The sequence below is a fragment of the Ambystoma mexicanum genome, chromosome 14, assembly GCF_040938575.1.
Source record: "Ambystoma mexicanum isolate Mex_15411 chromosome 14, UKY_AmexF1_1, whole genome shotgun sequence".
In the NCBI taxonomy this organism is placed as follows: Eukaryota; Metazoa; Chordata; class Amphibia; order Caudata; family Ambystomatidae; genus Ambystoma; species Ambystoma mexicanum.
In genome coordinates, this window is record NC_090940.1 from 281997313 (window position 1) to 282009649 (window position 12337).

General features: G+C 46.4%; 1 protein-coding gene across 1 annotated transcript in view; it reads right to left on the minus strand.

The window, feature by feature from the left end:
* The window catches only part of POLE2 (DNA polymerase epsilon 2, accessory subunit), a 1095907-nt gene that overhangs the window by 44673 nt on the left and 1038897 nt on the right, over positions 1–12337 (minus strand). The window lies entirely within an intron of this gene.

A 12337-nucleotide genomic window follows, 5' to 3' on the forward strand; every position in this document is an offset into this window, starting at 1 on the left:
ACAGTAGGAAGAGTGAAGTCCACATCACGAGCACACTCGTTAATCAGTAGCGAAGATTCTTCGGTTATTTCTATGCGTGATATGATGGGATTGGTTATTTATAACGCGCTTAATACCCAGAGGTTTCTAAGCGAGGACCCGGTTTGTCCACATGTATTGGGGTAACAGGGAACATCGTCTGTTTCTTAGAAAGCATTTTTGTTAGAGGGTGTGGATTGTGTGAGAGGTTCTGCAAGCAATTCTGAAACATCTTCTGTGTTGTCCGTTTCTTCTGGGCGATGTTGTGTGCAGTAACAATAATCCAGGGTTACTTTCCATGGGTCACTGCTGACATTCAATTCAAATTCCGACCACTGGACATCTGCATCACGACACTGAATATTGCGAGGACCATGCTGAGCCTCAAAATGTAGCTGCTCCCAAGTGATAACTGTTTGGCAAGCAACATCATTAGTTTGTGTAATTGTCTGAGTCTTTATGCTCATCTTCTTCCTAGGCCTCTAATCGAAGAGAAACAAATGCTTAATTTATAGCACGCATACAGAATATATGAATTGCAAAATGAAAATGTAATATCAATTAAATAACTGATAACTTATTTAAAAAAAAAAAACAAAAAAACTTTATGTTCCCCCCCCCCCACAAAATTTTCCTTTAAACAGACCAGTAGGATTTGCCGACCACCAGACCAAGCGGAAAAACAGCATTTTGGAATTGTATAAACCTGGAAATTTGCTCTTCTACTTAATCATATATACACAGATAACAAAATGTCACTATGGAAACCATTAGACCATGTTGAATATTACATCACAGTTAAAGTGGATAACGGATATTTTACAATCTCTTATGTATAACTATTGTCCATGTGTCTCTTCAATTTCAACCGCTTCAGTAGTACATTCCGTGCACATAAATTCAAAGAACATTGATTACATTGTTTAAGTTAATGTTAAAATCTTTGATCTCACAAAGTACACCTTGAGAAAGTTGATTTAATGATTATCGACCTTACAAAATAAGTTAGTTGAATTTGTTGAGGGAGTTGTTACATCAACTTCTTATGCTGTGCGACCTAGTTAAAAAATCCCCATTTAGGGTGGTGTCACAACTGTGAGGAATGGAGGTCAAGACCCCACTCCAAATTGTAATCAATGTTGTTGTCCTCTACATTAAATTGCACCACAATCAATATTTGTGAAAAACAAACAAGTTTTTAATTATAGCACTCTCGTATGTTCAACCTCTCATTCGAGGTGCCCTTCGATTACACGTGTTTCAGCACAACTGGTGCCTTTCTCAAATCATGGCATTTCTTAACACAAACACTTTAATTACGCGTTTGCTTGTAGTCAGTCAGAGAGCCGTCGCTGCGCGGAGATCGATCGAATAATAAGTTAACCCAGCCTTACTTAGCTATTATCCTTACTTAAACCATGGCCTTGGGAAAGCCGCAAGAAAAGGTCAAAGTGGTCATATAGGGGTCTAGCAAAACCCCCTGTACAGTCTAAACTCTTTGACCGACAAACCATTGGAAAACCAAGGGAAGTGAATCCCGCATTGTAAGAAAGTAGAAGAAAATGAGAGGCTTGCAAACATTAACCTGATGGAGGGATGCCTGCAGAACGGGGTGGGGCATGATGCCCTGATGATCATTGTGTTGACAAAAAGTGAACCCGACAGAGGGATGTCCACAGTGGATTGTCTTAAGGACATTAAGACTTGTGAATGCAAAAGGTGAAATTGTTTTGGAATAAAAGTCATAGTAAACCCGACAGAGGAAGGCAAACATTCGACAAGGGTCGGTGCCCAGAAGAGGGCGATTGAGTGGTGAAAAGCCATCACTCGATGATTTGAAGGCAAGCCATAGTGAACCTGACAGAGGGAGGCCGACATTCGAGAGGGGTATGAGCCCGGAAGAGGGAGACCCAAGGGTGAAGAACCATCACCCTAGTGCAATCAGAAAGGAACTTTTGTTTATTATTTTTAATAGAACAGGCCTCGGAAGCAAGAAACGTAACCACCGAAGGTCCAGATATCGTTAGGAACTTTTGTGGATCTGAACCCGGAAGAGGGGTATCCAGGTGTGAAAAAAAGTCATCAGCCCACGTACATATGAAAGTAACTTTTTGTTTGTTATTTTGAAAACATCAGGTCCTCAGAGGAAGATCCCGATACCTGAGAACGGAACTGTATCATTTGTGAACACTTCTTTCTTTCTTGTGAACACTATACCACACTCTTTTCGTATTTAGTTGTAAGGATTGGCAATAGTTTTTTTTTTCTTTAGTAGAGGGCCTTTTATTTGACCAGATGCCACTAGGACTGCCTTATTATTTGATGGTCGTAGCTTGCTCCGATCTTGATTAGGCGTTTTGCCAACCTGCATATACAGTTTAATAAACACCCTAGAACTGTAATCACTTGTGTCTATCTTTACTGTTGTCACCATGAGTTCCTTACAGTGTCTTCCTAGGTAATGTAGGCCAAGCAGCCAGAGTTTTCTCTGCAACAACAGTTCTATACCAGGGTAGGCATAAGCTCACAACGATGGCAGGTACACCAAGTGGAAACATGCTCCATGCAACTGGGTTCATGCACCAGTGATTAATCCTCATGATTCATCTGATTCCACATCGTCTCAAGTATTTTCTCTTTCAAGGATTTCCTCTTCTTCAGAATATTCAGGCTCGTACAGGTAGGACTGAATTGTTAAATACATGGTGAATATAAACAGTAGCACAGAATCAACAGTGAGGTAAATAAAAATGTTTTTACATGAAAACATACATGAAAAGAAAAGAATTAACACTGAATGTTAAAGACACGCAAATAAACATCCATGTTACAAAAACACATTGTGAAAAGACAAGATTAATAGGCTCAAATTTTAAAAGTTTGCAATGACACATGTTTAAATATGGTTTGGTAAAGACATTTGTTCATAATATAACAAATTAAAAGCAACTTTGGAGTTCATTCATTTTAGTCAGTATAAGTAACGGTGCTCAGTGTGTTGTACTTGGCAGATAGCTGAACAGAGCAGAAACAAGTCAGGGAAGCTTGAACTGAAATACACTCACACGAAGGGGAAAGAAACTCCAATGTTGTGTGACCAGAAAGGGTTTGTTTCCACTTATCAAGGAACGAGGCATCTTGGCATTCAATTGGAGACACGTCAATTGATTGCACAGAAGACGTTGACATGAGACGTGCATTGGGGTTGTGAAATGTGACGTGAGAGTCTAGTGATGTCACCATTAGAGGCGGGTGATCTGAATTAGTGCTGCAAGGGCACTTGAACTTAGGGCGATGGATTAACGGATAATATTAGCACAACATGGCGGTACCCGACGCGTCGTTTCACATGTGTTAAAGTGAGAAAAGCTTGGGTAAGTTGCATTGGAATTTGTTTTAAGAATGATCGATGTGTGCTCTAAAATACATGCCTGGTCGATGGGGCCAATAAAACTTCTGACCGAACTACCCTTTTACGTTCCACGAGGCTATATGGATGTTATGATCCTATGATCCATATCTAATCGCCCACGTAGAGGTGTCTGGTCCCAAAATAGCTGACACCCATGGCCAGTCTGTTTCACATGACAGACTACTGCTTTGTTTGCCATCTAGGTAAATCATTCTTCGTGGCTCATCTCTCCAATTATGTCCACCCCAAAATTCTCAATGCCCCCCACCCCCTATGTCCTCATATTTCATCTTTTTATGGGATTAGAATATGTCATAACCCAAAGAGAACAAAACCACCTTTTCAGAAAGCAAAAGATCATACAAAAATATGGAATTAATGTGCAGCAGAATGATGTCAGTGCTTCGAGTCTAAAATATTATTCCTGCGCTAAATCGTTAGAAGAACAAGTTACTCTCTTACCTGGTAACGTTCTTTCGATGGGATAGTCTTACGACGTATTCCATATCTATGACAGGTAATCACCACAGCTGTGCTGCTTCAGAAAGTTTTTCGGCGTCTGCGTCGATGACGTCAATACGCTGTCCTCGAGGGCCTCCGTTGAGCCGACGTCACTGGATGTTATAAGTAGGACGCACGACGCCCGTAGCCTCAGTTGTAGTTTTTTTTCCCAGAACGTGTGGCACCAATCTTCTGCCAGTATGACCACAGAAAGCCTTGCGGAAACGTAAGCTGCAATCGCATAACAAATTCTGTAGCGGGGCAGGTAGGGAGGGAGCGATATGGAATACATTGTCGGACCATCCCATCGAAAGAACGTTACCAGGCAAGAGAGTAACTTGTTCTTCGAGGGGATTGGGTCCTCCGACGTATTACATATCTAAGACAGACTCCCAAAGCAGTACCAACGTATGGAGGAGGGAAAAGAATTTAGAATATAGAAATTTAGAATGCCCAATCAAATTGCAGAGTAAATGACCGCCTTGCCAAAGGCCAGATCCTGCCCATGGATAGAATCTAGAGAGTAATGTCTTACAAAAGTATGGACCGAAGCCCAAGTGGCTGCTTCACAGATGTTACGAATAGGAACACCCCTTTGCAGGGCAGTAGAGGCAGCCATACCCCTAGTAGAATGGGCCCGTAAGCCTACCGGATGGGCCTTACCCGCCAAGCGGTAACATTCAGAAATTGCCAAGATAATCCATCTAGACAAAGTCTGCTTAGTAACAGCTTGTCCCAAACGCCTTCCAGCATAACCAATAAAGAGCTGATCGCCCACTCTGACCCGGGACATGCGTGAAATGTAGAAACTCGAAGCTCTCCTAGGATCCAACCTAGGGAGCCTCTCCTCGTCCTTACCAGGATGCGGAGGAGGATAGAATGCCGGAAGAATGGCTTAAATGAAATTCCGATACAACTTTTTGGAAGAAACGAAGGACGCCCTCTAAGGACAACCCTGTCCTTATGAAACACCATGAAGGGTGGCTTAACAGAAAGTGCCTGCAACTCACTCACTCTGCGAGCGGAAGTAACCGCAACTAAAACACAGTTTTAAGGGTCAACAGTCTCAAAGGACAAGAATGTAAAGGCTCAAATGGAGCACCCATGAGGAATTTTAGAACAAGGTTCAAATCCCAACCGGGCACCTGGAAAGGTGACGGTGGAAACACATTAGTGAGCCCTTTTAGAAACTGAGAAATGAAAGGATTTTTGAAATAAGAACACTCCTCAGACGAGCGCTTAAATATGGACAGTGCCGCCAGGTAACCTTTTATGGTACCCACGTGCAGGCCCTTGTGGGCTAAAGAAAGCAAAAAAGACAGAAAAGGAATGTTACATGAAAAGGGATCCACATTCTTAACCCTGCACCAGTCGCAGAACTTTCTCCAACGGCAACGGTACAGGGACTTTGTTGCAGGCTGTCTGGTCGAAAGCAACACCTCCATCACGTCTTCAGGGAGGTCCCAATCCTTATACCTCAACCTTTCAGAAGCCAAGCGTGAAGGTTGAGGGATCTGACCTCTGGATGGAGAACCTGACCCACCTCCCGTGAGAGCAGATCGTCTCAGTAGGGAAGACGACGTGGAGGGCAGATGGACAAGTCGAGAAGGTCCGGGTACCACGTCCTCCGGGCCCATGCCGGAGAAATGAGGATCATCCGGGAACCGAACCTCCATAACCTCTGCAGCACTTGCGGGATGACGGGGACTGGAGGAAACACATACAGCAGTGGGAAGGACCACTCCACCACAAACGCGTCTCCTAAGGCTGCTCTTGGAGGAAATTCCAGTAAGCAGAACCTTTCGCACTTCCGGTTGACACTGGAGGTGAAAAGATCCACCTGAGGGGTCCCCCAAAAGGCGAAGATCTCCAGAAGAATCTCCTGAGCCAACTCCCACTCGTGAGAGAAGGCGCTCTGCCTGCTCAGAGCATGGGCCGTCTCGTTTTCGTCTCCGGCCAGATGAACTACCGAGATCGAAATTTCCTGCTGGTTGGCCCAGAACCAGACCTGCATCGCCTCCCTGCACAGAGGAAGTGACCCTGCCACCCCCCTTTTTGTTGAGGTAGTGCATGGCCACTGTGTTGTCCGCCAAATCAGGACATTCTTTCCTCGCACAGTCGGCAGAAAAGCCTTCAGGGCAAGCCTGATGGCCCGCAGCTCCAACAGATTGATTTGGAGTCTGGACTCCGATGGAGACCAACGACCGTAGCCAAAACGGAGCCCCCCTCATCAGATTGCCTTCGTCGGCCCACCACAGAAGGTCCCGGGAGACCGAGGGCGGCACCAGAACGGGGACCGACATCCTGCCAGAGGACTGTGACCACTGCATCTTGAGAGCCCATTGCAGAGATCTCATCCGCAACCTAGCCTCTGGCACCAGAAGAATGCAGGATGCCATGAGGCCGAGCAACCTCAATAATAACTCGAACGCCGGGAGACTCTGGGCATGTTGAAACTTGTGTACCATCTGCTGAATGTGACAAGCCCTCACCTGGGGAGGAAAACACTGCCCCAGGGATGTGTCAAGCACTGCTCCGATGTACTGGGGCCGCTGAGTTGGCGTCAAGTGGGACTTCTTTAAATTGAGGGAGAAGCCCAGCTTGTGAAGGGAGTGGCAGGTGACAGGCAGATGATCCAGGACTTGCTCGGGAGAGCGCGCCCTGATCAACCAATCGTCCAGGTAGGGGTAGACGTGAATCCCCCCTTTCCCGAGATACGCTGCCACCACCACTATGAGCTTGGTGAAGACCCTCGGGGAGGAGGTCAATCCAAACGGCAGGAGCCGAAACTGAAAGTGCGAGTCGCCAACCACGAACCTCAGGTACTTCTTGTGCCTGGGATGGATCGGCACATGAAAGTAAGCATCCTTCAGGTCGAGAGACACCAACCAGTCCTGAAGTTGGAGGGCCTGGAGGACTTAAGAAAGAGTAACCATCTTCAACCTGTCCTTCCTGAGGAGCTTGTTCAAACCGCGCAAGTCCATGATGGGTCTCAATCCCCAGTCATTCTTTGAAATCAAAAAATAAGGGGAATACCATCCCTTGTTCCTCTCTGCTACAGACACCAGTTCTATGGCACCTTTCTCCAGCAGGGCTTGCATATTTCCTGCGCAAGGAGCAGATCTGGACTTCTCAAAGAGAGATTCCCAGGTGGATTGTCGCGAGGCCTCTGCCGGAAAGGAAGACAGTAGCCGTGGGCTATGATCTCCAGAACCCACACATCTGAAGTAATGACACGCCATTCTACAAGTTGCTGCGCCAGCCTTCCCCCAACCGGCGAACCACGGGACATGGCCTCATGACTGAGCTGAAGCGGCTGCGGCATTGCCTGATGGTAAAGAGGCAACTGCCCGAGCGGCCTTGGCACCCGAGTACCCTATTTTCCACCTCTGGTACTCCTACATTGGCCCCTTTGACTAGCAGCTCCTCTCGATCTACTAAAGGATGAGTAATATCCAAAGGAACCTCCCCTCCATTGCTGTCCCCTAGGACGAAAAGGCGGAGGTTGGCGAACTGCAGCGCTCAATGACTTCGCTGCAGCTTTGGAGGTCTGCAACCTCTCAAAGCTCTCATCTGCCTTGCTGCCAAAAAGATGTTCACCATCAAAGGGCATGTTGAGGAGCCGGGCTTGCACTGCAGGAGCAAACCCTGACTTCTGCAACCGCGCAAACCTGCGAATTACGGTGCTCGCCGCCATGGACCGGCTGACACAATCTACCATGTCCTGACCCGACTGAACGGACTCACACATGGCATCCTTGCCATCCTGCACCATAGCAAGAAAACCATCCTGTTCCTCCCCCCTGTAAAGCCATACCCCCTGAAGAAAATACTTTCTTCGCCCAGCCATCAAAACGCTTGTCGTCCCTATCAGGAGGGATGGTAGGGTACAACGCCTGCTTTGCTTGGGCCATAGCTGCCTGCACCACCAAACTCTCCGGAGTGGGGTGTGTGGTCAAGTAGCAGTGGTCGCTACTGCCTGGACGGTATTTTCACGGCAAAGACTTGCTCACTGCCAGGAGACTCTCCGGAGCAGTCCAAGCCGCTGCCACCCTTCTTTGCAAGGCCATATGGAATGTCAGTACCGGGTCAGTTGGTGGACCTTGGTCGAGGATATCCGTCAGGCCATCCTGCAGAAAATCCACTGGTGGCGCCGACCACCCCAAGTATTCCGTTACCCTCGACATAAGGCGCTGGTACGAGGACTCAGCATGGGTGCCAGGCTCAGGCCTACAGAACTCCACCTCCGGAGAGGTGTCCAGACCACTGGCGTCGTGCAACGACTGACGCAGGTCTTCAATCTGGCTATGACCAGATAAAATCTCTTCTGGTACCGCATCAGGAACCAACCCTTCCTCAGATCCTTCATCCACCTCAGAAATATAATCCAGAGGCTGGAATGAGGGCACAGAAAAAGGGACAAAGACATTTTTAGCCTTGGACAGAGCCTTTCTAGGGGGTTCCACCGTGCCACGGGATACCTCCGACAAAACAGCCTCGAAAGGCGTCGATGGAATCGGCGTTGACGTTGAGCGTGGCGCTGACGGCTTCGACACAGTCCTCGAGGGCGGAGCCCCGAGCGTGTCCTTCAACAGCCTGGGCACCGTTGGCTTCCTTGGAGGTCAGAGCCTCGAGAGAGTCCCTCGACGACCTTGGCGCCGAAGGCGTCGATGTCTTCTTCGAAGACTTCCCAGGCTCTGACGGTCTCAAGGGCGTCGAGGACCGGGACCTGGAACGGGCATGTCTAGAGCGACCATCCTTGTCCGACCGGGACCTCGAAGGCGCCCGGTGATTGCGACGACCGCTCGAGCCCAAAGGCGTGCGAGTGTCGTCTCTAGCACGGTCACGGCCGGCGTCTTTCGACAGCGTGGATGGACCGGAGCCCTGCGGCTGAAAAATCGCCATCATCTCCTGCTGAAATTAATCCCATTTGGCAGGAGTGGAATGCTTGTTGGGACAAGCAACCCGCCGACGGGTGGAGTCCTGGAACGAGGAACGAGGACGGGGGAGACGACCGGTGACAGCGCTTCCATGAGTGCCTCAAAGAGGCAGAGGAATGGCAGGACCCACTCCGGGACTGAGACCCCACGGACTTACGCCGATGATGCGGAGAGTCACCCCTCGAATCGTCAGTCGAATCGTCAGTCGAGAGCCCAGTGGATTTCGAATTCCGGGGCTTAGCCACCTTACCTACAGAAAGCTTCTTACGCTCCCGCAAGGCCTTCGATGTAAGCGATTGGCAATCTGCACAGTCATCCGTGTCGTGGTCCTCACCGAGGCACCAGAGGCAGGTGTCGTGCGAGTCCGTCAACGACATCTTGGACCTGCACTCCCGACACTTTTTAAAACCTGGCCGCGGGTTAGAAGCAGACGAAGACATCATGGATCTTCACAAACAAACATGTTCGAGGAACCGAAAGAACAGAACTCAGAAGAACCGAGGCACGCCCAGATCTCCGAAGTGAACACGTTCGCGGAAAAAACGGAACTGAGGCTACGGGCGTTGTGCGTCCTACTTATAACATCCGGTGACGTCGGCTCGATGGAGGCCCTCGAGGACAGCGTATCGACGTCATTGACGCACAAAATGTTTCCGAAGCAGCACAGCTGTGGTGATTACCTGTCATAGATATGGAATACGTCGGGAGACCCAATCCCCTCGAATATATATTTCTAATGCTTGGAATGCTTTGAAAAAGGTCAAATACATGCGCCCTGTTGAGCACACTTTTGTGATTGAGTGCAGCGAGAATGGGCGGGTTTCAAACTATGTGGTCACCTGCGCTGGTCTAAACATGATTAAGTTTGAAAGAAACAATGATATATCCCGCACCGTGAGTCAGGATAAAGGACCTGAGCGTGGAAGGTCCAATGTTTTTTTTATCGTTCTCTATGCCATTGTTCGTTTGCGAAAGCTGTATGTAGGCCTAAAGGCTTTTTGATGAATCTTGGAACGAGACACATATGGTAAGGAGCTTTCCCTGTCCCTGCTCACCTCAATACTCGATGACTGCTTTTCTATAAATGGTCAAACTACAAATATGCCGGTATCTTTTGCTTTAAAGTGTTTAAATCATATTTTGGTGGTTACTGCATGATATTGACAACAGTTAGGTTGCCCAGACATAACATGGCAACGTTCTTCATTACACTCGTTTCGATCGAATGCTGGATCATCAAAAGTTTATTTTCGGTAAGGTAACACTTCACGTGACATATTGTCCCCTTAACAAGACGCCACACCATAGTTACCAATTATTGCTAGTATAATTACCACACTTCTGTTAATGAATTCCCTTTTAGCACAAGTTCTAAAATACATGCTATTGCACGTATCATATTGTTGCATTCTTGTTGCTGTCAGCTGGAACGGCACCGCTGCAACACAATCTTCATTGGTACCCATAGGTAAGGGCCTGATTAGTCAGTATGTGCATCTCTCTCAATAATCACATTTTTTAAAGATGGATGAATTGTGCATAACCTTGTTAGTTTTTCTATCCTTTCTGAATAGATTTGGGACAGCAATTTTCTTTATTTATCCGACTGATGGGCAAGGGGTCACACTATTGACTGTGCACTCACAACTCAACTAATTGGGTAAAAATAATTTATTCGGGTTATTGGCTCTATTGCCAATTTTCCTTACAGCATGAATAATTTGAAATCATATAGAGCCACATAACCTAGCCAACTGGCATTTTATCAATTTTCACTCATCCCCATGCTCACTACATCTTTATAATCCGCGAATAAACTAATATGGGGACAGGTACTCAGGGTGCTGGCAGTCATCGTATTTATCCAGACTTGAACTACATCCATGGTGGTGGGTTGCTATAGTCGTACAACATCATGCATAATCTACGATATCTGTATTTGGAAAATGATGTACTCAATGTAGATAATTAATTGCCCTTGTCTCTTTTCTCTCCCCTGTTGCTGTTTCTCTCCCACATGTATAATGTTGCTTGTTTTTCACAATTTAATGATGACATTATGGACTATGTGTATGATAAATTCTGAATTTTCTACTCCTATACCTTATTTACTATGGATTTTGACATTTGCTGAATATTCACGATATGGTTACTTTCATGTCTTTTCTTGGACTCACTTTTCAGGTGATTTTTTCATGAACATTGGTTGGAACTTTGTATTTAATTTAGACCCAGCCTTGGAAAAGACTGGTAGAGAGGTTAAAACATGTGTCAGCTGTTAGATGCTGTATTATTGACGTTCCAGGTAAAGAGTTTCTGCTCACACATCTTTTTCACGCGCTTTGTTGACAAGGGTTACCAGTCTTTAGTTTTACCTCACTATTGTGATTGACCAGTAGGATGAAGTCTAAGTCCAATATAACCTTGCACCCCTTCATAGGTCGCGACTTCGGCAACCTCTCCCTTGCTCGCATTTCTTGAAGTTGACGCAATTACTTTCTCCATTGACCTGGAGCTGCCTTGCTGAACTGTATGAGTGATTTTATTCACTATTAATGATTTATATAAAATAGAAACCATGTCCAAACCTTAGTCCAGCAGAGCTGATGTATCAATCCTTTCAGGCGAAGGTTGTTGCGTAGAAGCCTGAGTGACAGAGGCTTCATTTTTAAGGTATAGCGTTCTTTCATCGATGGGTGTAATGACAATAGGGTATGGGAGATTGGGGGGTAGGGGGGACACCACAAAAATAGATCAATTTTGACGAGTTTATTTGGTAAAAAATACCCGTAAAAAACCATTGAAATTACACCAGTTGATGAAATAACAGAACCATTTTTATGAATTGAGACGTTTTCCAACTCTTGCAGAGATGGCCAAGGACCAGTCTTTTGAAGAAGGTATAATATATTCACGTCTGTTGCTTTGTGTATATTTTCCAACCCTTGTTTCCGTTGTGTCACAGTTTTTCCCCCTTCTCTTAGTTACAGTATTGGGAGGGGCAGGTTCATCCAGACACGTGTTAGCAGGTTCTGGGCTCAGGAATTGTTTTCTGAGATTTCTGAGAAATGTTCATGACTTTTGTTTTGCATGAATATTAATATAGCTTGAGTATACCAGGGAGAAGACGATTTGGTTCAGGTGTCACAGAATTATTCCACAGCTTAAGTATCTGCCAACTCCTTCGAGGTTTGGCTAAACTGTTTTTAACAGTAAGGTGACATTCAGAGATGGGGAAGTGGAAGGACATGTTATCCAGTGTCTCTACTGTAACGTTTTTGATGGAGCAACCTGCCATCATGGGTCATTTATCCGGACCCTTCTGGGTTGTCAGGTAGTGGGATAAGGAGATTTGGCTTGCGGCATGGTCTGTCCAGTGGAGCAAGATGGGAAGGTGTGAAGAGGATAAAATGATGTCCAGGGCGGCAGTCTGCAACCATGGGCCCACCAGATGTTTGGGACTACA